Below are 21,712 nucleotides of genomic sequence, written 5' to 3'. Positions count from 1 at the left end.
ATCAATAAATGGATTTTTTTGGATTAAGCATGGTCTTGACACTATGTTTCTTCTAACTTTTAACTTTACCTTATGGAAATTTTGAAACACATGCAGAAGCTGAGAAAAGGGTATAAGGCCTGACCAGGCAGTGGCAGAGTGGATAGAGCGTCAGACTGGGACACGGAGGACTCAGGTTTGAAACCCTGAGGTAGCCAGCTTGAGCCCAAGGTCGCTGGCTTGAGCAAGGGGTCACTCGGTCTGCTATAGCCCCCCAGGCAAGGCACATATGAGAAAGCAATCAATGAACAACTAAGGTGCTGCAACAAAGTATTGATACTTCTCATCTCTCTCCCTTCCTGTCTTTCTGTATCTGTCCCTCTCTCTGACTCTCCCTGTCTCTGTCAAAAGAAAGAAAGAGAAAAGAAAAGAAAAGAAAAAAGAAAAGAAAAGGGTATAAAATAAGGAATCACCATATACCCATACTTCATGCACAATCAATTCGGCTAACTTTTTTCATCTCTATCCTCACCCAGTTCATCTCTTTTTCCCAACTAGATTATTTAGAAGAAAATAATTTTATACTAAAAGTCTAAATACTACTAGAGGAGTTAACACACTCATTAACCCCAGAGCATGAATGTTTTTAGCTGAAATTTAGGGCCACGAGAAGGTTCTTTATCTCTTATGGGAAGAATGTGGAGTGAAGGAGGCAAGCAAAGATGATTTCAACCACTTGCTTTTCAGTGGTTCTATTATGGCTCCATTAAAAATATTTTTCTTGGCCCTGGCCGGTTGGCTCAGCGGTAGAGCATCGGCCTAGCGTGCGGAGGACTCGGGTTCGATTCCCGGCCAGGGCACACAGGAGAAGCGCCCATTTGCTTCTCCACCCCTCCGCCGCGCTTTCCTCTCTGTCTCTCTCTTCCCCTCCCGCAGCCAAGGCTCCATTGGAGCAAAGATGGCCCGGGCGCTGGGGATGGCTCTGTGGCCTCTGCCTCAGGCGCTAGAGTGGCTCTGGTCGCAATATGGCGACCCCCAGGATGGGCAGAGCATCGCCCCCTGGTGGGCAGAGCGTCGCCCCTGGTGGGCGTGCCGGGTGGATCCCGGTTGGGCGCATGCGGGAGTCTGTCTGACTGTCTCTCCCTGTTTCCAGCTTCAGAAAAATGAAAAAAATAAAAATAAAAAAATATATATATATATTTTTCTTAAAAGTATGCCTATGTAACAGCTTTTTGGTATGCATGTATAAGAAGGGAAAAAATAACATGGATAAATCTACTTCCTTAGACAAATGTTAATTACTTTATCCTAATGGAGTCACAGCAAATATATCTTGTTTGAGTTGGTTGGAAGGACTGTTACCCGTCTCCTTATTCACGGGTTTTTCTCCTCTCTTCTGGATCGCTTGTAATGTACGCATATCCATCCATGCTGTAATTTCCCTCTTCTATTTCTCACTCTTCTTTATAGCCCAAATTCTTCAAAGAGTTGTCCATACTTGCTGTCTCCAATTCTCCTTGCCTGCTTTTTTAACCCATTCAAGTCAGGTTTTGTTTACCACCTCTGCAAGCATACTACTGTTACAAGCACAGTGACCTTCCTATTGCCAAATCCCATGGCCAACTCATAGTCTTCACCCTGTATTACCTATTATCCGTCAGCAAGTGGACACTGTTGACCATTGCCTTCTATTGAACACTTCTTTCATTGGTTCCTGGACCCACATTCTCTTGGTTTAAGCTCTTTCTCCATCTCTGATGTCAGTTCTTCATGTTCCAACCTCTAAGTGTAGGTAGGAGTGGCTCAGGACTCGGGCCTCAGACTTTCCCTCTGGCTATATACTAAGTCCTCAGGTGAACTGATTCCGTTTGGGGTCTTGAGTACCATTTCTGTGATGGCAGCTCCAGTCCTGACCTCTCCTCTGATCTTCAGAGCGTAGAGCAAACTGCCTATTTAACATCTCCACTCTATGTCTAAGGAAAAATTATCCTAACATTCCAAAACAAACTCAGTTTTCTCCCTCAAGCTTGCTTTCATACGTGTGCGTAAGTGGTCAGTCCTCCAGTAGTTCCGGGTATACTGTGGCCACATCCTTGATCTCTGTGTTTCTCTAATCCTTGATATAATTTGCACTTTAAGAAATATAGTTTCTGGTCGCGGCAGAGCGACCCCCCCCCCCCCCGGAGGGGCAGAGCATCGCCCCCTTGTGGGCAGAGCGTGGCCCCTGGTGGGCGTGCCGGGTGGATCCTGGTCGGGCGCATGCGGGAGTCTGTCTGACTGTCTCTCCCCGTTTCCAGCTTCAGAAAAATACAAAAAAAAAAAGAAGAAGAAGAAAAAAGAAATATAGTTTCCTTTAAAAATTGGTTCTACTATAAAAGGTTTAACACTGTAAGACACTTGTTTCTGCCTTCTCTGTCCACCCCAGAAAGCAAGCTCTTGATCTTAAAGGCAAATCTTTAGCAAAGATCAAAATAGAGACCTATTGATATTTAATCACTTTTTACAAATGTGTTTGCTTTCAAAATTTCTGTGATAATTATTTTCATTGACAATTAAATATAAGAAGTAATCCTGATCTTTTATTTCAATATGTATTTTAAAGTTGATTTCCATACAAGCTGGAATTTGTAGTCATTTTGAACCAAACACTGAAAAAGGTAGTAAAAAGACAAACTAAAGGCTGGAATTTTAGGGGAGGTCTCAAGCAGGATCACAGTAGAACATTCATCAGCTTTCCAGGTATGTTCTTTCACGGTCATGGTCTCCATGGATTGGTGGGTTGGTCAGTTGCCAAGCCAGGGGGTCATTAGTCAATGTAGCTGGTCCTGAGGTCCTCGCTAGTCTGGTTTAGCTACTCTTCTGGGCCTGGGGCTGAAACACAACTGAGGCCTAGATATATTTGATGCAGGTAAGAACCTCATTGCCCTGGGGGCTTAATGCTTAGGAGCTATGCTCCCGCCCCTGGTTCTCCCCCCAACCCGCATGACTAGCAACATGCCTTGGAAGGAAAGGCTACCCTGGGGCAGAGGTCCTTGTTTTCCCGGTTTTGACTCTTGCCAGGTATCCAGGGATTTGCGCCCTGGTGACCTTCTGCACCTGGCCCATTGTCCTTGCTCGGCTCAAGTATGTCTAACTGCCTGCCACAGTGTCAGGCACTGTTCTGGGTTCTGGAGTTAAAAGAATAACAATAGTTAATATTTGTTAACTATTTGCGATACGCTAGACACTCTCCTGGACTTATGGTATGAAAATAAATCCTTAAATGCCCACCATCTTCTGAGGAATATACTCTGGTTATTCCCATTTTATAGGTAAGTAAACCAATTAAAGAGACACTGAATAACTTCAAGATGTCTGAGCTAGTAAGTGATGGAACCAGAATTCAGACAGACCTACGCGGGTTTGACTCTGTGCTCTCGATCACTAATACAGACTGTCTTCCAGGGGTAGAGGAGTTCCTGCCCTGCGCGGGCCCTCCCACAGGCCAGGAGCATCAGGCGTGCCTATCCAAAGTCTTCAGTCCTCTCCTAGATCATCTCTAGAATTCTCTGCCCAAACAGGGCCCTCCCACCGGCCAGGAGCATCAGGCGTGCCTATCCAGAGTCTTCAGTCCTCTCCTAGATCATCTCTAGAATTCTCTGCCCTGCCCGGGCCCTCCCACCGGCCAGGAGCATCAGGCATGCCTATCCAGAGTCTTCAGTCCTCTCCTAGATCATCTCTAGAATTCTCTGCCCTGCTCGGGCCCTCCCACAGGCCAGGAGCATCAGGCGTGCCTATCCAGAGTCTTCAGTCCTCTCCTAGATCATCTCTAGAATTCTCTGCCCTGCTCGGGCCCTCCCACAGGCCAGGAGCATCAGACGTGCCTATCCAGAGTCTTCAGTCCTCTCCTAGATCATCTCTAGAATTCTCCGCCCAAACAGCCCCAAACAGCTTTTAAGGCCTCCTGTGGGATGACTGTGCCATCCATATGCCAAACCCTAGGAGAAGGGAAGCTTGGCCATGCAGGCTGGAGTGTCTATGCGAGTTAAGTGAGAGGCAACTTCCAAGACAGAATAAAGCTAGAAGTGAGAAAAGGGGCAGATCAAAGGTATGAGGGGCAACCCCTTTACACACTGCCAAGCTCTCAACCAGAAATCCAAACCGTGTAAAATTCTAAAGTCACAGCAAGCCTTCAAGGGCTTTATACATGTATGTTTATCAAGTTAGGAAAATAGAACTTATTAATGGGTTCATAGCCCAGGTTGTAAATATTAAGTCTTGTTATGCCCACCACCATTCGTATTCTAGTTTGGGCCCTGAAAAAGTTAGGAGCAGACTTACCTATTAATTTAAATATTATTGAGGGGGGGCGGCGGTGATAAATACTGAAATCACCAGAGATCATTGCAGAAGGAGAACTACCTCATGTCAAGGTGCTTTTATACGTTAGCACCGAAAGGCCTTTTGGTAAGCTCTAAGACGAATACAGATTATACTTACGTTTACTTTCCCACAAATGGTGTTACAGAGTCGAATACATGAATATTTTAAATTTAGACATTTTTATATCCTCCTATTGACTTAAAACATGTCACACACAAAAAGAACATTTTATTAACATGAATTAGCCAGGCTTGGTTAAATTATTCAGCTGGCATATATCGAATATCTTTAAGTAAGTGAATATGTAGATAAAACACTGTCATGCAGCCTTCGGGGACTAAAAGGACTACATTTTAATTTTAAAAAACACTCCTGATGTGACCTGTTTTCTGTTTCACAGCAAATTAGTATAACTTGCACATCAAAGAAGAATGTAATTAAAGTCAAAATGGTTTCCATTGGGATTTTATAATTTAATTAAACCAGTCCTACCTATCAACAAAACTAACGGGATCAATTTTTGCTGGGAAAATACTACTATTAAACATGTATTAAAATGATCTTTCCTGAATTCTCTTAAAAGTCTCCCTGCTGAAGTTGAGGAAATAAGAGTAAGATCATTAAATTAAAATTGAAATGTTAAGAGATGGTGGGCTTACTGGATATATACTTTTAAGATTGTTTTAAAAAGATGTTTTGTTTTGAGTGCCATTATTCAAGGTATTAACAGTTCATATTTTAAGACAGCATATAAGGTCGCAGAGTGGCCTTTCAGAGTGACCTTTCGTGCTGACCTCATCAATAAGCCAACCGTCGGTACCCTAGTGGTTTGGAGATGTGTTCTCTCTCTTTCCAGGTATTTTTGCTTTGTTTTAATCAACAAATTCTCTAACATTTGTCAAAGATGGAGTCTGTTGCCATTCCCAATCAGGATAGCTGCAGCTTGATTGGTTTAGAGAAGTGCTTCCCCCAGAAACCAGTCCCCGGGGAGTGCAGAGTAAGGAACCGAAGTGGCGAGGGAAGCGCCCGAGTTTGGAAGTGGAGGGAAAGGCTAGCAATGCACACCAGAGGGTGAAGACTAGAAATATGTCAGCTCTGAAGAAATGTCCCAAATACGTCTGAAGTACGTAAGGTGTGCAGTGGCTTTTTGCCAGAGATGTTTGCATGTTTTGCATGGTTTTGGACTCAAGTTCCTTTTAGAACAAAAAGAGCTGATACTTCAAGTTATGCTGATGGGAAAATGCAGCCGGGGTTGAGGTCCTGCTGTTCTGCGTGGACATGAGGTACCAGGTTCCTGTCCTTGGAATTGAACTGCACTGTCCCAAGTACAAGAATCTTCTGATTTCATTGAGGGCCATACACGTAGTATAATCCCCTAGAACTGTCAGGGAGCCCGGGAAGGGAAAGGTGCTTAGTGGAAGGCTTCATCCTTACAGAATGAGGTACCAACACTATGCTTCCCAGGACCCTTAGAATATTAAGACGTCAAAGGAAGAAAATAATGAAAAGAAACACTCAAAGTTCTGTAAAATTAGGTTGACGGGTGGTAGCTTAAGGAGTGCTGAACTACGAATGTCCTTCCTAATTGCCTGCCTGAGTGGGGCCAGGCGGCCAGGCTGGCTACTGGTTACGCCGGGGTAGAAGCGTTCATTAACTGTAGGAGAGCAAAGAATGCAGAATGCAGGGACGTGTGGGGTGTGCTGGAATTGCTGCAGAACCGGCTATTCTAGCGGGAAACAAAGAACTCATTGTAGCAGAACTGTCTTATTGGCAGAAAAAATGGTCTTGCGGTTTCTGTCTTTGACAGGCGTACCTCCCAAGGTAATGCTCTATTATCTTTTTGTGCATTTGGTTTGGATTTTATGGTGAATCGAAGACGAGTGGGACACAGTTTGCAAAAGAAAGCTCTCTGGAAATGATAAATGAGGCTCAAGTTCCAAGACAATGTATCTGGAAGACAGTAACGCTGAAAAAGACATTCAAGGGAGTCCGTTTCAGACATCCTGAATTTTGGTTAAAGAAGTCCCTTTGAGCGTTTCAAATGCCATCACATAGAAGAATCAGAGCTCTGGGGTGAAGGCCAGTGTATGTGATCACGGTGCTTGACCGCTGAGGTTGGTAATGGAAATAAAGAGGACCAAATGTTATCAGCACTAGTCCTTAATTCAGAGGACATGGCGTATTTGTTGCCTCTTAAGGAATCCCAGGCTACATGGTGCTAGGGGACATCTGATGGAACTAAAATGAGGTGGGGGAAAGGGAGGGAGTCCCTGAGCATGTGCCTGTGCCCTCCTGAGGGCAACACAGAGCAGCTGGAGAGTAAAGCCCAGCGCTCCCTATCGGGCGCAGGTGGTGTTGATACGCATGTCCAGGGCTGACCTTTGGCTCGTTGGAGGTCAGCACAGCCTCGATGCCAGAGGTCAGCACTCTCTGAGAACAGGGTTGCAGACTAGATTATCTGGTGATAGACTTGTTGGAGTAGAAATTGACTTATGGGCATTATGAAAATTCAGATATCAGGGCTTTGGGGACAAACTATGCCTCCCAAGATGCGTTTGGTTTCGAAGTTTACAAAAGACTAGTGCTACTTCTGACTAAATTACTTGGCAGCACAGAAATGTTTGGTCAGTTAGAACTGTCACTGGACGTTACATGTCTTTTCCCTGTAGGACAGATTGCTAGAATACTGTCCCTATGGCCTGGGTTGTGTCCCTCTCACACTGGGTGTGTCCCTCCCACACTGGGTCTTTAACCATTCCTTTGGGTTTTTTTTTTTTTTTTTCATTTTAGAAAGGAGGGGAGGGAAGAGAGAGAGAGAGGAGAGAGAGAGAGAAGGGGGGAGGAGCAGGAAGTATCAACTCCCATATGTGCCTTGACCAGGCAAGCCCAGGGTTTCGAACCGGCGACCTCACCATTTCCAGGTCGACGCTTTATCCACTGTGCCGCCACAGATCAGGCCTGGGCTTATTTTTTAAAACAAGTAATCCTATGTGTGGAACCAGGTTTTTCTTGCCTTTGACCAAATTAGATGCTTCTAGCTCTATGTTAAAGAATTCAAGCTCCGGGGTACTCCGCCAGAATTGGCCCTTCAACTTCGGTAGAGCACCCATAGGGGTGATTTGTTATCGACGAGCAAAGAACTAAACACTCAGGAAATCCCAAGAAATATGGGATCACACGAACTCGGAAGCCAACTTCGCCAGCATACTGGCACTCCTTCCTATACATGAAGGGATTTGTGTTTCCAAGAGCTTTACCCATAAGAGCACAAACTCACTTTTCTAGGGCTTTGAGGATGCTGTCCAGTAAAGAGCCCAGCATGGTCCAAATGAGTTGGTTAAACAAGGCAGGCGGCCGGATGCTGCCAGACATACAGGGACCCTCTCCATTCAAAGGTCATAGGAGATACCACACGGCCAATAGAATCCCAGCAGGGAATTCCAGTATGTGAGAGGACATTGCCAATAACTTGTGTACCCATGGCACATCTGGAGAAAGTCCTTCCATTCACCTCCTTTCTAAATTGTTGGTGTGCAAAGGTGAATGTGGTAGAAATCCGGGTGTTTCAGGGATGTTCAGGAGGTAAGGCCACAGGTTATGCTGTATGTGAAGCTCAGAAGCCTAGGAACAGAGTTTGGAGTCTGTGTGTCATTTGGGGACAGAGGAGAGCCTTCCAGGCCAGAAGGGGAAGATAAACTGACCTATCTGCGACTCAACAGACCTGTACCACAGGTTTGACAGGGGAGGGAGGCACTGCAGCCTCAGTCATGGTGCGGGAGTAGCTCCTTCTCACCCATTCAAACATAATTGTACTTGATTGTATATGATTTTTTAAAAGGCAGCTTGGAAGTCTTCTAGCAGAAGTGTAAAGGTTGATCTTGCAAAGGGGATTAAGTGTTGGAAGACAAAAGAGATCTGAGGTACAAAGGGAAGCTGAGTAGAAAACTGGTTCGGTATCAAAGATTAGACCTGGGATGTTGGATGCTGGGAGCTGAGTCATTTCTGAGTGGGTCGCTGCTGATCTGCCAGATTTTCCTGACCCAGCTCAGTGGGCTGACTCTGCAGAGCAGCCTAACAGTGCCGTGTGATTTCTAACAGACAGGATGCCTTCGGGAGCCAGACGGACCAGGGAGGCAGTCAGGTAATAAAACGACCTGGCAAATTCCTCACGTCCTCACTGACCCTCCCTGTGTCCCCGTGAGGTGACAGCCTCCTGTCATGTGCTGCCATAGCACCCCGCCTTCCTTTTTATTGCACTTTTGTTAAAAGTCTGTCCTATGTCACTTTCTGATGTTATTCTATAAGCTTCACAAGATAGGTACCCTATTTTTAACACCTTGCATCGTGCCACGGTTATAGCAGGTATTAAATAACTACCAAATAATTTATGGATGAGTGAGTGCTACCCAAATCATTACAAACTTCCAAATTCCTTAAGAAGTGGAATGTTCTGCTTTCTATTCCCAGAGGATAATGTCCCTTCCTCTTTGGACCAAGTCTTTGTCCGTTCTCTTCCTTGTAATCAAGAATTCTTGTTATAATCTAACAGAGCAGCCCATGAGAATGTGAAAAAGAATTATAATAAAACCCTGGTTACGGCCCTGGCCGGTTGGCTCAGCGGTAGAGCGTTGGCCTAGCGTGCGGAGGACCCGGGTTCGATTCCCGGCCAGGGCACACAGGAGAAGCGCCCATTTGCTTCTCCACCCCTCCGCCGCACTTTCCTCTCTGTCTCTCTCTTCCCCTCCCGCAGCCAAGGCTCCATTGGAGCAAAGATGGCCCGGGCGCTGGGGATGGCTCTGTGGCCTCTGCCTCAGGCGCTAGAGTGGCTCTGGTCGCAACATGGCGACGCCCAGGATGGGCAGAGCATCGCCCCCTGGTGGGCAGAGCGTCGCCCCTGGTGGGCGTGCCGGGTGGATCCCGGTTGGGCGCATGCGGGAGTCTGTCTGACTGTCTCTCCCTGTTTCCAGCTTCAGAAAAATGAAAGAAAAAAAAAATAAATAAATAAAAAATTAAAAAAAAAAAAAAAAAAAAACAACCCTGGTTACCCTGGGTGCATGTGAAAGGTGGTATTCCAGTTAATTACGTTCATGAGCATTGATATTTTGACTTTCTTTTAAAACTCTTTTAAAGATGTATTTGTAAAATTTTCTGTTATGGCAAGTATATCATTCAGCCTTTGAGATTTGAGAAAAGCTTACCATTATCATTCAATCAATAAATCAAAAGTTATTTCTTGAGCACCTTCTCAGTACATTTTGGCTTGAAGTGGTTGCCGTGGGAACAGAGGCGAAGTATTATCTCATGTGGGTGAGAGACTGAGCTTGGGAACCGAGAGTACAGAGCACCAGAGAGTGATGCGAGGCTGATGGGTGGTCGGGGTCGTTAGTGCCGTGGGGCTTTAGACTTCCTCTGACTCAGACAGAATATGAATCAAATGTGTCTTAATAGCAAGACAGAACCTTGAAATCTCTTCTAAATATTAATACTTAGTTTTACTATTTTCTATGCTTTAGCAGAGAATTACAAGTGCAAAGCTTGACTAACTGGAGGGTCCAACTACTTAGAGTTGACTATATATATGGTTGACCTTAATTTTTAAGCACATCATATTCCTAAAGACTGTCATAAAATGCATCAACATAAAGCAAAACTCTGGTTGTATATACTGTACTCAACAGTACACATGATAATCTGCATTGTTTTCAGCTACTAGCAGAAACCGTTAAATGAGGGGTAAAGATGGAAAGAACAGAAATATAGTATTTATCGAATGAGTAGAGAAGGGATATGAATATCCCCAACACCTAGTAAGGAGTAGGTACTCCTCACTCCCCATCTGGGTTGGTTTTTTTCTCTACAGAAAGTGCTAGCCATATAGCAACTTGTATCTTGCTAGACATTCTATTTAGTTTGTCTTTGATCTGCCTGCTTCCATTAGAATGTGCTATCTGAACCAAGTCTCTAAACCCAGAGGGAGATATGAACAGGACAGCATCTACCTCAATGATACATCACTTGAAAGAAAGAGATTCACACTTAAACATATATTATAATCTAACAGATCTTACAACTTAAACTGCAATCCAATAATTGCTAATCACTTAAATATTTTTCACTAATATCTATGCGCAAAGTACTTTTCAAGGTATGTAAAATGCTTTAGGACACAAAGGGCAAAATACCTTGTCTTCAACAAGTCTTATATTTTGGAGGCAGAAGAAATAAAATAAAAAGTAAACATGATTATAATATGTAAGTGATGAGTGCTATGGGAATAGTAGAGTGGGATTCGGGGGATGGGCAGTGGTTGCCATTTTAAATGGATTAGATGGATTGATATAATTAAGAAAGGGGATGTTTGAGCAAAGTTTTGAAGGCAGTGACCGAGTTAGCCTAGTGGATGATTAAAGAAGGAAGTATACACTCTCTGAGGATTATACTTAAAGGTGGCACAAACCAACATTTTGGAAGTGAAAAGGTTTACAGAAGACTTTCCAAACTACCTAAGATCTTCTCCTTCCTGGGGCAATTTGCTTCCTGCTAAATATATTTCCATGTGTAATATGTAAATTATATACACACATGCAAAACACAAGACTAACAAAACACAAATAACTAAATAACATACATACAAGTAACTATAATTCAGTGCAGAATACAGGATCCCAATAGGAGCAGGAAGGAACTGATGGCAGAGGTGTGTAAGTGAGATAGTGTCTAAATTGCCTCCTGGAGGACTGGAAGCAAGCAGAGAAAGGAGGCAGAAATACTGGTCAGGATACAGGACAGCAAGGGAGAAGTGAAAGAGCACAGAGTTAGATAGAGGTTGGTTTGTTTGAACTTTACTATTCAAGTGGCAGGAAATAAATCATCAAGGCTTTTTATTTGATTGTTTGGTAGTAATGTGATACATTAAGGGCAGTGTGTCAGGAAGTGAAGCTGGCACTAATGTATATAATGAATCTTAGTGGTAGATGACCAAGGTAAAAAACTGCGAAAAAGTTGTTACCATAAAGCAAATGATAATGCTTCTACAGTAGGGTTGAAGTTCACTAAGGAAGAGATGAATGCTAAAGATACCTAGGTAAAGGCAAAAAAAATCTTGATGACAGGTTGTTGGGATTTTGGTAGAGGGAAGAGTCAAGGTTTACCACGGAGATTTAAAGCAGAATAACCAGCAAAATAACATAATTAACAGAAATCTCATTCAAGTCAGGAAGAGCTACTGCTGGATAGGAAGATGATTATTACTTGATACTTATAGATTCTGAAGTTCTAGCAGGACTCTAAGTGGAATTTCCAGCAGATTGTTGAAAATTCAAGACACAAACTTGAGAGTTTGGAACTACAGATACAAACTGGGGATCATGTGTCAGAAGGGGAGACTTAACGTCACGTTAGTTCATGAAGCCATCAACATGTAGTTTAGAGAGATGTAAAAACAGTCGAAGATATAAGACAATAATTAGTTGTGAGAATGGACAAAGTGATAGAGTGCCTACTCACTCTTAATAAGATGCAGTCTTAGAACGCTGCTAAATGCCAGTTGCTAAATAAAATTAGGAAATCACTGTTTGCCTTTCAGTGAGCATTCACTAGACAGAGGGAACGACTGTGGCAAGAAAGAAAACTCTTCGCCCTCTGAACAAAGACAATTTTAAGGTTTATAGGGTTTTGGTATTTTTTAAAGTAAAGTTATTTAGATATTCTAGGTAATACAAAGGTAAGGTTAGGGTCATTTCTTAAGTATGAGGACTTGGTAAAAATGTTTATGGATTTGAGGAGAAAGAATTAGAATAGTGAATGTGAGAAACAATGTGAAAAGTCAACAAAAGATTAATAAAGGCAAGGCCCAGGGGCTAGGTGAAGTATGAACCGGATTTGGAAGCGACCCACTCCTTAATATGCCCTTAACAGTACCCCATAAAGGCAGCGTCAGGAGCTAAGATTGAAGCTGTTGAAGCACCTCATTTGTGTATGATCTACTTCTGTTTATTTTCAGCTACGTTTAGAACTGTTGGCTCAGGAGCCTCCCTTCTGTCCCATCTCGTGGCTCTTCCTGAATTTGTCACTTAATCTGCTTCTCTTTGGTCTTTGGGCCTAAGAACTCTTTTATGGTTTCATGATCCAGCGGCCCCTTTAGCTCATGAGAATTCTGTGCCAGTCCTTGGTCCCAGGAATTCCCAGTGACTCTCTCTGTCCAAGGTGAAGGTAATATAATGTGGGGTGATTTGGATGTTATATGGACTCTAGTGAAGCAGAGGCACCATCAGCAGGGTTAGGAATACGTTGTAAAGTTTAGAAACGTATTGGGTGATGATAACAAAGACAGGGAGGAGCTTATTAAATAAGACCTTTGAACTTTGAAAGAATAGCGGTAGATATTTTTGGGAGGTAGGGAGTGGGAGAGAACTCTACAAGCAGCCAGTGAGAACAAGGAGATTAAAGCATGGATTAGTTCACGATATAGTATCAATAATAAATATCCTGAATTAAGCACCTCTATGCTGGTTTTGTAAGAGAGTGTGCTTCTATTAGGAAGTACAACACCAAAGACTATGAGGTAAAATAAAGCATTAGTGACTGATACACAGCTCACAAAAATTAGGGGATATTTTAAAATTAATATGAAGCGATAAAATATCCCTTAATTTTTGTGAGTAGTACATATGTATAAAGAAGTATGTAGTAAAATTCCAGCCAATGAAATTAAACTGGGCAATTATTACCTGGAATTATTTAAAGCAATTAAAGAATTCTAGAATATTAAATTTCAACCCTATAAAATATTTAGGTGAAAATCTTTTTATTGTAATTCAGAATTTCCTTTGTCCAAGCCCCAAAGTAAAATTTAAAAATGCTAATTTAAGTCAAATGTGATATAATTTATATCAATAAACTGCATCTATCTAGTGTTCATCGGTGGGTTTTGACAGATACGTGGGCTTGTGAAACTACTGCGACAGTCAGCATACAGAACAGTTCCATCCCCCAGAGAGTTTGCTCGTGCCTCTCTGCTGATGGTGTGAGAACATAAAACAGTGTACGATTCTACATTACCGGGCAACTGATACACCTAACGGAAAGGGTTTTGTATGGCCTTTTAAAATAACCCCTTCATATTATATAATACAGTACAGCTTCAAACATCCCCACAAATTAACAGAATTGTACATGCTATAAAGCACATGCTCTCCACCCATCCTGTCATTTAACTCATACTCTCCTTTTTCAAGTGTTTTTACAACTCAGGGGATGAATAGAGGACATAAAACAGGAAGAGCATCTTCCCTACCTTGTCAGCAAGGAAACAAAAGCTCAGCAAAGTTAAATCAGGAGCCAGGGTCAGGAGATAGGCAGAAAATAGAACACATTGCCTGCTGCCCCATTCCAGATCTGGCTTCCAGGGAACTGGAAATTCACAAATGGAAACAGCAACTACAAACATCGTTTCAAGTGCTTCTGCCTCATTAGCATGCAGCCCAGAGCCCTCCCCTGGCAAGAGGCTGGGGAAACACAGTTGTTAATGGAAAAGTGCTCCCCCATGCTGAGAAAGTGCCAACCGTCTAATTCAGACCCTTGGTGAGATGTTCAGGCTGGGGTTTGGTGTTAAAACCCAGAGTTTCCCTGTGCACAGAAACAAAATGAATTTCGAAAAGGGCACTGAAGCATTCAGGGAGGTCTTTGGCACTGAGGATAGGAAATAATCTAATATCTTCATCTCTAAAGTGGGGCTGATGACAGGAAAAATAATGACTTACTACTTGTGTGAAAGAATTATTGTGACCTACATGGGAATTATTATTGAGTCATCACTTAGAGACTAATAACAGTACAATTAGAAAGGATTTTAAATCATACTTTGGTATAATTGTGTTTCTTTATGGTACTGCCTATTGCATATTGTATTTAAGGGGAAAAAAAGGCTCTGTAGTCAGAACGGAGTCCAGACTTGGACTCGGTACTTACTGTGTGACTTTGGGATGACACTGCCTAAGCCTTAGTACCCCATCTCTTAAGTGGCCACAGTGATGCTTTCCTCACAGGCTTTTCATCAAGTCCCAGTGAGATAATACATATAAAGTGCTGGTACAGGACCCCAACACAGAGTAATCACCTAATACATACTTGTTATTCTCTTTCATTTTAACCTACCGTGTATATGTATAGATTTGATTTTTCAAGTGGCAGGGTAAAATATAAACACCGTTTTGGTTTTCAAATGTAATTACAGGAAAATCAAATGCTAAATGAACTAAAATTCACTTTGGCCTTAATTTATTTCTTTTACTTAGAACAAAAGTCTTTACAATACAAGGTGTTTCTCTGCTGCCCTAAACAAGTGCACACCTGAGATGCGACTTCAGGTTTAAAAAAATATAACGTAAAAATGCATTTTTACCATTCTGAGGCATTTCTTTTACTTCCTTAACTACGGCGTTTGTGGTTTTGACCTGAATTGCTGTGTGACTTTTTTATTTAGGGAGAGAAAGGAAACTCCTACCTGCCAAGAGTTGGAGAGGAAAATAGGAAGAGCCCTGGAACTCCATCTAGCATGTTAGCTTAAAAACAGTATTTAGAGCAACAGAGTGGGAAACCGGTGAATATTTGGCTTTTATAAAAAGGGAGTGTGCCTCATAAACAGGACGGTTGGAATGTATGGAAAAGTTCCAGTTAAAACAAGACACAAAGCACATGACTAATCCTGCTTTTCCAAGTCAGACAAATGCAGCTTTAACCAGCATCTGCCTCAGAGGGGCCTTGGGAGCCCTCCTTGAATCTTGAGATTCGGATCCTTCCGGCAGTTCCACGTCTGCAGCTATGCTGCGGGGGGCCGTGTTCTGACCCCCTCCTTTCTTCCCAAGCCTCTCCCACTTTCTCACAAATTCCCGCCAGGTGAGTGACAGAAGACAAACAGATGTACTCGGGCAAAGGAGCCACTGCGAAGCTAAACAGGATCCTCTTCAGGAATGACTGTTGCATGTTGAGTACCTGCTTGGCCCACCCAGTGAAACTTCATTATCTAGGAAATAATATGAAACTTGTAAGTCATTTTCAAATGCAGAGGACAGTCTTAATGCTCTTTCATCCTTTTTTCACATCGGTGAATATACCTCAAGGTATAGCTAGCGTATGATCTAAAAACAAATTTTAACCAGATTTCAGCATTGTACGAATCCATCAAAACCTGTCACATCCTCCTCAGTGTGGAGAGAGTCCTTCGTGTCCCGAACTCTGGCGTTCTCTTCCTCACTTCACATTTCCTGTCACCTCGGCACGGATTGCCTTGCTCACTGCCTTTATTTCTGGTTCAACACCACCACAATACTGTGCATTTAGGGTGATCTTAGACCTCAGCTTTTCCAAGGAATTCCAGGATTCACCTGCTGCCCGGTGTAATGAAGCATGCTCCTTCCCAACTTAAAAAGGCGTTCTCATGAAGAGCAGAAATGACACACAGTCACCCAATGTATGCTGCAGTCAGAACCATTTCACAGCAAAGTTGGTAACAGTGTGTGTAAATGAACAGCAATGAGAGGTCATGACATGACCCCGTGAGAGCTCTTTTCTTGTACAGCCTATTTCAACACCAATGAGTGTCATTGGCGGCTTCTCAATGGTGCTTCTTGTAAATCTCAGCATGATTAGAGTTTTTCTGATTTATGCCATCCAACCCACTTGAAGTTCTGACTCATGTTGGGATTGCCCCAAACAGGGAAGGGCAGACTGATGGAATGTGTAGTGTTGCCCTGACATTTCTTAACCTGCCCGATGTTGAAAGTGGCTTTTCCCATAAAACCTTTTCTCATAAAACCTTTATGCTAAGCAGACAACCCTAGTGAACTCACATGAATTTTTTCCTATGTAACAAGGGAGGTCAAAACTTGTCTCTAAAACATAAAGATTACATGTAGTAAAAGCCTAATAATCCTGGTTAATGGAAGCAGAGATAAAGTATTTCTTAATATTGGCATTATAAGGAAGTTCTGCCCAGAAAGGGATTTCTTAACCTTATTCAGGGGCGGGGGTGGGGGTGGGGGTGGGAGATACGGAAATTTTATTTAGATATGAATAGGGAAAAAAAATGAATTGTATATGAGCACAGTTGAAATATGGGTTTGTTGCAAAAAAGTATTTCAGTAAGCTGCAGTTTTGCTACAAATTATTTTAATTCTTTTCATTATATATCTGCTTCTTTATTTCAACAGTAAAATTATGTCTCATATATTCTGAATACTAAGGAGAAGAAATACATGCAGTTTTGTACTCTGTTTCTATGAAGGTCAAGGGGGAAGAACGAGGGAGAAAACGGAGTCCCAGCAGTACTGTTCCCCTGCTGCTTCTGTTCCCAGATGCTGCCTCCGTGCTACCTTCCCTCGGATCTCTCTAGCCCTTCCGAGCTTCCTCCTCAGATCCACCTTTTCCAGAAAGCTCCTCATCTTTTCCCCCATGCGCCTTTATTTCATCCTCACTAAAATGTAATCGACTTTCGCTTTGTTTCCTGTGCCTGGTTTTCTAAGAAGTCGCCCCAATGACTCCTCCCCTCCCTATATTTTGGTAGGAGCTTTTAGGAAACAGCTCCTCAATCAAAACTTGGTATAACTAGGTAATAGCAGATGAACAGAATACCAGTCTAGCCTCCTTTTCTCTTTTCCTTCTCTCCCCACCCCTGCCACCTCTCTCTCTCCCTCTCTCTCTTTCTTTTTCTCTCTCACCTCCCCCTCCCTCTCCCTTTCTTTCCTCTTTCCATCCCCTCTCTTAGATCAATCAGTAAAACATAAAGAAAAAAAAAAGAATACCAATCTATTTCTTTGTTTTGTTTTAATCAAATGATAGCCTATATTAAATTTCTGTGTAAAAGAGAGCTTTTCATAATCAGGTAATATATTTTGAAGGTCTCTGTAAGATTTGCAAAATTTACATGAGCATAATATATATCTAGACCAGGGGTCTCAAACTCGCGGCCCAAACAATTTTGTGCGGCCCGCAGACTAATCCACGAAGTTCAAAATATTTTGGATAAAAATAAGTAAGCCTAGGGGCCTACTTGTATTTTTCATTTCTCTAGCATCCTAGTTAGATATTAGCTTAGTTAACAGCAGTTGTGATGCGAACTACAGTTTCTGGTCGTTTTGTGACACTGAAAAGTGTTACGTAACAGTTGCCTTTTGTAGACCTAGTGCGGCCCGGCCGAAGGGCTGTGATCTTGCTCTGCGGCCCACATGCTGAGTTGAGTTTGAGACCCCTGATCTAGACCAAGGAAATCCAAGAGTGATCCTCCAAACTTGATTCTGTGGGTTCAACTTGCCTGATTTTGAATGTTATCAAAGTAGAATATGTGCTCATTATAAGTGTTTACTTTGTTGTTGTTTTTAAGGAAATGGCTTTTAATTATCCAAGTATAATTTAATTTATAAAGTAAATCCAATTAGGAAGAGGATACTGCCTGGGGGAAAAATACAGTTCTGCATTTTTCATAAATTATTCTGTCTAGGACTAACAGGAGATCTGGAATGATTGATTCTACAGTGTTTATCAGTTTTAGTTGTTCCATATTCCAGATAACTATGGACAGACATCCTTTATATTTTGTTGAAATTTCGTGGCATAGCCTTTAGAGCAGAAAAACATTAAAAATGTTTCCTAAAACTTTCACTGATCTGATCACTTACTTATGGAAAGATCCCAATCTAAACATTGTATCTTCTATTGTCTTTAGTTTTTTTGTTTGTTTGTTTTTGGTCCATTTTATTCCTCCTTTCTCTTCTATAAATTAAACATCCTCAAAATAATATGAATAAAGCCATCATCTAAAACAAAGAACACCTGAGAGAGTGTCATGAACGTGTAGTTTCCTGACTTTTGTACACTTGAGCCTGTTCATACATTTATTATACTTCATGACAGTTGTAAAGGTCATTTCACATGCATTATAAATATTTACTTCTGTGAAATAAGTAAATCAGAAAAAAACAAGAACTGCATGATTCCATACATTGGTGGGACATAAAAACGAGACTAAGAGACATGGACAAGAGTGTGGTGGTTATGGGGGGGGGGGGAGGAGGAAGAGGGGAAGGAGGAGGGGGAGGGGCACAAAGAAAACTAGATAGAAGGTGACGGAGGACAATCTGACTTTGGGTGATGGGTATGCAACAGAATTGAATGACAAGATAACCTGAACATGTTTTCTTTGAATATATATACCCTGATTTATTGATGTTACCCCATTAAAATTAATAAAAATTTATTTATAAAAAATATATATTTACTTCTGGAAAATAATTCAACAATTATTCAAATTAAGTCAATGTTCACTTTGCAAAATGTGAATGAAATGATCGTGTCCTGAGACATTTTCAGAAATCCAATTATAGTCATGCCAAAATTGTATTTGTGATAGATTGGATTGCTGTGTGTATACTTAACTAAATTGACTTTTAACAATCATTTTTAATAACTAAAATACAGTAACTTCTACCTTAATAGGTATTTTTATAAATCAGCTATACTTTTAAACCTTTGCCTGTTCGACCCAAGTGACTTTCATTTTAAAGACAGCCAATTACGTTTACAACAAATATAGACACATAATGCCTTCCTTTTTTAAAACCTAGAATTAAATACATGTATGTATATGGTACACATATAATATCCATATCCGTCTGCATGAAACCTATATAATATTAATTATACTAACACTACAGTAGTCCCTTTGCTGAGTGTCTACCATACCATAAGCACTATTCTCGGCATGCTTATACTTGCTCAGTTTATCTCATATCAATATTCTGATATAGGCCTAGTTACCCCAGTGTTACTGTGGGGGAAATGAAGCCTCAGAGAACTTGGGTAACTTGCCTAAGGACACAGAGCCACCTCTGGAGCAGTGCTCTGAAAATCTGGAACTTTATTCCCAGTATCCATGTAGTGGTGCTACCTCATCTCGTCTGTTAGTTCCGGTTGTAACAAAATGAGAAAAAGTCAAACTCCTAGTTCATGCTCAGAGAAGAATAGAATTATTCGGAATTGACACACTTACTGACAATATGATGTCAAATCCCCTACTGAGTTTTGTCATGCAACACATTTAATGACATGTGATTAGTGAATCATTTACCATTAAAAAAATAAAAATCCAAAAGAGAGCTCTGAGGATATGTGGTTGAAATATTATTATTCTGCTTCCACTGGCTTAAGAATTGCCAGTATAATTCATTAAAAAAAAAAAAAAAAAAAAAGATCCTTGATGAAAACATGGTGCTACACCTAAACAACAAGGTGCTTAATGCCACACCACTGGACAAGAAGCTAGCACAGCCACAGAGGGAAGGGCCGCTCAGGCCCAGCCTCCAATGAGGCGTCAGCAAGGAGACCACCGGATAAGCAGCCTTCCTGTGCTGCCGAGTCAGGGGCGGGAATGAACTGAGTAGACCCAGAGGCTAATGACACGCTGCTCGTGTCTGTCAATAGAAGCCATGCATTGTGTGTGTCAGGGTAAAGATTTCTGTTTGCACAGAAGTGTGTGAGAGTCAGACACAGACACACACACACACAGATTCCCAATACAGTGACCAATAGCCCCCCCAATAGCATGGCCATTTAGTGTAAAGAATGGCTGTATTTGCTGTGATATTTTTCTGTTAGGTATTTATTTACTTGCATGTTTTAAAATTAAAGTGAAAATCCTTAAAATTCTGCATACCACAGTGTATCTGTCTTGTCTTCTGTAAAGCTAACCATGACATTCTCCAGCAATACCATGTGACACTATTCCCAAGGAGTTCAATTTATGGCCTTCCTCCACTTCTGCAGAACCGTAAGGCCCGCCCCCTCCGTGTCCATTTATGGGATCACTGTCCAGTAGTTAGGAAGACTGAGAAATGTCAGTTTTGGAACCTGGGAAGTATAAACAGAACCAAAATCTCTACCCCTGTTGGTCTTCATCCTTAGGTGTCTGAAGTTTGAGAACAGACATTGGCCTAGAACTTTTTAAAGAAAGCAGAATACAAAAGAAAAAAAACACAGACTTGCTTGTACATTAATTATTTACCTCATGTGCTTTGGAAGTAGGGGCCTGGCTTGAACTTGAATCTGGGTTAACTCAGGACAGAGGCAGAAAACCATTACAAACACAAAGACCAGAGTCACAGAATCTGCTGCCTCCCTCCCAAGAGGCTGCACGTGTAGCTGCCAGAGCAGAAGTCCTACCTACTTGGTAAAAGGCTTGGTCAGGTCCGATCTGTAATAAACTTAATTCCGTGTACCAGTTGAGTTTAAGAGTTGGTAAAGGTCAAGTTAGGTCTGCAAATGTGCTTGATTTCTAGACCTAAATTCGTTTTCTTCCTGGAAACAAGAAGAAAGGTCACTCCCTCTTCTGAATACATTAGGAATAAGCAGATTTTTACAATTTTGCAGGCTAAGCCAAATGGAAGAATTTTAGGTTATGGAGTCTTCATAGTTAGGTGGTCACAATGATAGTAAAGAGAGCCTAACACAGTTATTTTCTGTCCTTGGAATTCTAGGCCAGTGAAAAAAATCCTAGGCCATATTAGTGAAGAAGTTTTAGATAAAACTTTTTTTTTTTTTTTTTTTTTGTATTTTTCTGAAGCTGGAAACGGGGAGAGACAGTCAGACAGACTCCCGCATGCGCCCGACCGGGATCTACCAGGCACGCCCACCAGGGGCACGCTCTGCCCACCAGGGGGCGATGCTCTGCCCCTCCGGGGGGGGGGGGGTCGTTCTGCCGGCGACCAGAGCCACTCTAGCGCCTGGGGCAGAGGCCAAGGAGCCATCCCCAGCGCCCGGGCCATCTTTGCTCCAATGGAGCCTTGGCTGCGGGAAGGGAAGAGAGAGACAGAGAGGAAGGGGGTGGGGGGTGGAGAAGCAAATGGGCGCTTCTCCTATGTGCCTTGGCCAGGGATCGAACCCGGGTCCCCCGCACGCCAGGCCGACGCTCTACCGCTGAGCCAACCGGCCAGGGCCAGATAAAACATTTTAAAAGCTGACATCAAGCCAAGGATAAGGAGTGCCAGGGGACACAGAGGGGAGGTAAGAGAACAGCAGGGATGTTAGGGAAGGACGCTTTCAGCTTAACACATGGGTGTCTGGAGAGTTCGGGGTCAGAGTACCAGCTGCTGCCCCAGTGAGCACCTCTCTGCTGATTCCCACACTGCAGTCCCTCTCTTTCTTCCCACTGCCAACTGCCATCCATACCACCTCCAGGTCAGGACTGTTTTCTCCCTGCATTCTACATTGTTTGGGGCAAGTTGAAAAAGAAGAGAAAGAAGAGCTGTTTGGGGACAGCTGCGGATTTTGTGGGTTCTATCCTCTTTCAAACTACCGCTCCCATGTGTGACTGTGCACACAC

The 21,712-nt window shown here is 42.4% G+C and overlaps 2 protein-coding genes across 3 annotated transcripts in view; one reads left to right on the top strand and one right to left on the bottom strand.

Moving 5' to 3' along the window:
- MACC1 (MET transcriptional regulator MACC1) overlaps positions 1–13,690 on the bottom strand; it is a 203,505-nt gene extending 189,815 nt beyond the window's left edge. Inside the window, exon 1 of the mRNA XM_066354193.1 lies at positions 13,637–13,690. The gene's annotated coding sequence lies outside the window, so the exon portion shown is untranslated. The remainder of the gene's footprint in view (positions 1–13,636) is intronic.
- Positions 1–21,712, top strand: part of ITGB8 (integrin subunit beta 8) — an 80,171-nt gene that overhangs the window by 3,613 nt on the left and 54,846 nt on the right. The window lies entirely within an intron of this gene.

This window comes from Saccopteryx leptura, chromosome 12, assembly GCF_036850995.1.
Source record: "Saccopteryx leptura isolate mSacLep1 chromosome 12, mSacLep1_pri_phased_curated, whole genome shotgun sequence".
Taxonomy (NCBI): domain Eukaryota; kingdom Metazoa; phylum Chordata; class Mammalia; order Chiroptera; family Emballonuridae; genus Saccopteryx; species Saccopteryx leptura.
This window is presented reverse-complemented; position numbering and strand designations above follow the sequence as displayed.